The sequence below is a fragment of the Capsicum annuum genome, chromosome 2 (genome assembly GCF_002878395.1).
Source record: "Capsicum annuum cultivar UCD-10X-F1 chromosome 2, UCD10Xv1.1, whole genome shotgun sequence".
Classification (NCBI taxonomy): domain Eukaryota; kingdom Viridiplantae; phylum Streptophyta; class Magnoliopsida; order Solanales; family Solanaceae; genus Capsicum; species Capsicum annuum.
Genome location: NC_061112.1, coordinates 132,055,236 through 132,059,648, shown reverse-complemented (window position 1 = coordinate 132,059,648; position 4,413 = coordinate 132,055,236). Strand labels below are relative to the sequence as shown.

Genomic DNA, 4,413 nt, shown 5'->3' with positions numbered 1-4,413 from the left:
GGTTCATATTTACTCCCCCATTTCATTTTTCTGATTGTCCCCTTACTAAAAACAATTCTTTCAATTTATTTGTCTGAATTATAAGGTTAATTTAGTAAAATGACTTCTAACAAATATTTTTAAGTTAAGTGTTGAGCCAACATGTATCAAGTAAAATGAGGCGGATGTAGTATTCAACTGTTTGACTTTGACCCAAAGATCTTAATGTATTTGATCAATGCATAATAGTTTCTCATTCAATGTATTTCAATTCAATATTCAAACGTCATTACCCATCACTTGGAAGTTGGAAGACACTAAAAAAGGTCATGCTAGGGCCTAAGAGTAACAGTACTTTGCCACAAAAAACTAAAAGAGCAAAACTGACAGAATTTGTACGCTACCAATTTCTCTTCCTTTCAACATAAGTGGCTTCATGCCAAATAAAAAAAAAAAAAAAAAAAGCTTCATGCAAAAAAATTTCAAAGTAGTAAAATGAGCTTTCTATAATCATTATGACAAAGCATGAGCTATTATGCTTTGGAGAAAAGATTAATTTGCTAATAATTATCCTTTCGAATTAAATTATTTTGTACTTAAATAATTTATTCGTTTATACATTTTTTTTTCTCATGATGTGCTAGACTCAATGTCAATATCTTGTATAAATCTAGAGATAAGATGTTTATATAAATATTTGGTTTCGGGAGTCGATTAAGATCTATCCTATACATAATATGAAAATTGTTTTTTTTTGTTCTCTAGATCCGAGTATTCAGCTGAGAAGACTTGTGCTATGAACTGTCCATAAACATATAACATATGCTTTAATGACAGATCTCAACTAATGTTTGTATTCTAGGAATCTCCACTTATAGATGGGCTTAGCAGCCATGATTATCATGTGAGGAAGTGGACAGGTACCTCCTTTCAGTGACATTGTTTAAGTTATGCCTTCAACGTATAGATTTTTATATGTTTACCTTACTTCAAAATAACTTTGAAAATACCGAGTCTGAAGTTTCACTAAAAGGAATATGGTTAAAGTTTAGCTATTTTTAAAACTTATAAGTAAAAATTGAACATAAATAATAAAATCTATCGACTTTTAGAAATAACTTTCCGACACATCAAATGTGTGCGTTAGTTGCATTTTTATTGATTATACTAATATTTTATCATATATGAAAATAATGGTGTTATTCCTATTTATTTTAAAAATATATCTAAATCCTTATATAAGGGAAATCTTTCAGATAATTTGAAATTTTGAACCAAAAGATAAGTAAGATCAAAACAAACTAAATTAAAAACGAGCAATTTTATATATAATTAAATATTATAAGTAATTAAATAAAAATATGAAGTACAAATTAGTTACATTTTAAAGTGCAAGAAAGTTACTTCTAGTTAGGGATGAGCATGGTAAGGTATATACCAAATTATCATACCGAATCGAAATTTTTGATATCGTGGTTTTGGTATTAAGGTATTTGGTATGGTATATGTTATACATTTTAAATTTTTTTGGTATATGGTATGGTATTCGGTATTTACAAATGACATACCAAAATACCGAATACCATACCGAAGTATATATAGTTACATAAATAACTTTTATACACACAGACAAATATAATACTTAGTATTAGTATAAAAATGTTTAGACATTGAAACTTTCGTTATTCTATCTTGATTGAAATGCCTTTTTTGTATAATTGACTAACAAAAAGAATTGTTTGTACTTCTTTTTCAATATTTCTACATATGTAATGTGTATTTATGATACAATTAAGACGCAGTTTTGAAAATTCAAAGTAATAATACTCTAGTATACGAGTATATATTGTCGAAGTTGTACAAACTATGGTTACCGATTATCATACCGCAAAATACCGAAACCAAACGTCAAAATATCGAACCATACCGAATTAATATGGTATGGTAATGGTATAATGTTTTTAAAAATCGAATACAGAAATTATCGTACCAAAGTTTCAAATACGTACCTACCATACCATATCATGCCCACCCCTACTTCTAGTATATGATTTCCCAGAAATAGGAGGCAACTAATTTGGATTTACGTCAGGAAATCCCACAATGACTGGTGCTCCCTACCAAAGGCACTTCATACCCGGATTGGAATTCGAAACTCAGGTTAAGGATAGAAAAGTACTTACCACTCCACAACAATCTTTTGCGGTGAGCGTGCTCATATTATAAATATGTATAGTGTATTTAACCCAAATAAAGAAACTAAAAGGAAATGGAAGGAGGAAAAGAAACAAAATTTGTACCCCTAAAAGATGATCAGCATTTATAGAACATTTACTAAAATTGTTACAATGGTTCTCTTATTTTAGTTGTAAAAGTTCAAACAACCAGCTTTAATTTATATCTCACGTGCATAAAATCTTGCATGGACTCCACTGCATATCAGTATGATAATTGATAAGGTGGAACACTTTGTTCACTTCTGAAAAAGTTGTTGGGATCCACCTCACTCTTTATTTTAACCAACCTCTCAAAATTGGCATTGAAATACTTTTCACCCCATATTTTGGCCTTGAAATAGCTATAGTTCTCTTGATTAGCTCCCAAACCAAAATCCCGGTAATTCAAATAAGCAGTTCTTGGAGATTTTGCAACATATGGCTCCATTTCCTTGTACAGTTTTCTTATCCATGCTATCTTCTGGCTTGCTATGCGCTCACTATTATCATCCCAGCTCACGAAGTACTGAATGTTATACAAGTTCCCTTTTCTATGAGGGAATGGAATTTCAGATTCTGACATTTCCTCCATTTTTGCACCAAATGGCTCAAAAACCATCTGGGGTCTTTCTTCTTCCGTAAATAGTTTTTCTATCATTTCCCAACCACTTTTCGGAATTGGAGCCTTCACAAAATCAGATGTTCCTTTGTGATAATCCTTGTTCGTAGAAATCGTCTTTTCTAGCAAAACTTCAAGTGAATCATTTGGCTTTCTCCAGGAGAAATACAAGACTGATCGAATCCAGGGAACTTCGAGGCATTCTTTCTCTGCATCACCAGTAATATTCTCTTGAAAGCAATCTTTTCGCTCCAAATTAAACTCAGGAAAGTATTGTTTGAGCAAAGGAATTAATTTCTCAACAGGCCCAAGATACTGCGCCTGAAAATAGAATCCCACAATTCTTTTGGAATCATTTCCTGGTGGAAATACGCCTTTTTGAACAAACGCCCTGATGAATAAATCTTTAGGGAGTTGATGTGATATGTTTTCCCATTTTTGGAGAAGAGTTAGGTTGCCCTCCAAATTCCTACGAATTGTGAAAACAGTAACCTTTTCAGGAAGACGAATCAATTTTAGTTTCCATGCTAGAATAACACCAAAACTTGCTCCTCCACCTCCTCTTATTGCCCAAAACAAATCTTCATTCATCTCTCTGTCAAGAATTTTTCCATTAACATCCATCACACGTGCATCTACAACATTATCAGCTGCTAGGCCATATTTTCTCATCAATGCACCGAGCCCACCACCACTGATGATTCCACCAGTGCCAACGGTGAAGCAGACACCACCTGGAAATCCATGAACTCTACTTTTATTGGCAATTGCATAGTAAAGCTGGCCGAGGGTAGCCCCTGCCTGAACCCAAGCTGTTTCTTCATTTAAATCAATCTTGATTTCATCAAGATTACTTAGATCAAGCATAACAAACGGGTATTCAGAGCGAAAAGATATGCCTTCATAGTCGTGGCCACCGCTTTTTATCCTAATTTGTAAGCCTATTTTATTAGTACAAAGAATGAGAGGCCTGATTTCTGATTCTTTCCTAGGGGAGTCAATGAAGAGGGGGTGTGAAGAATTCAACCATCTGGGGTTTTTCTGAGCATATTCCAGGATAGAAGCATAAGTTGGAGAATTAGGGGTGAAAATATTTTGTGTGACATTGGTTTCAGAGTATTTAGAAAGACATTTGAGAAAATCTTTTTGGGAATATCATTTTGCCAAAAAGAGTGAAAAGAGCAAAATGGAGAAAATTTGAAGGCTACCCATTTTTTTTTTTGCAGGAAATTAAAAGGGGATTCAGAATGATATATAAGGAATTTTATATCATGCTTTGAGGGGAAAACAGATGAATTGATCCAATTTATGTAGAGTGTTAGCTCTGTCTATCCCCACAACTTGACTTAGAGGAGTTAATTTTTGATACGATCGAAAGTCAAATAATGATAATTATCTCAAAAATCACTTAATTTTAGTTTGTAATGAAAAACTTACTCAATTATTGTCATTTCACCTACCTAGTCACCCAGTTATTGTCATTTCACTTATTCTCAACTGATTCGTTCCAATAATATAAAAGGCGAGTCAATTTAATTGCTAACTAAAATAAATGTATTTTAATAAAAGATTGACTTAAAAAGTTGTGATGCATAGAAG

At 32.5% G+C, this 4,413-nt stretch overlaps 1 pseudogene; it reads right to left on the bottom strand.

Moving 5' to 3' along the window:
- Window positions 1–2,341: 2,341 nt before the first annotated feature.
- On the bottom strand, window positions 2,342–4,026 carry LOC107861239 (annotated as a pseudogene).
- Between the last annotated feature and the right edge of the window lie 387 nt (window positions 4,027–4,413).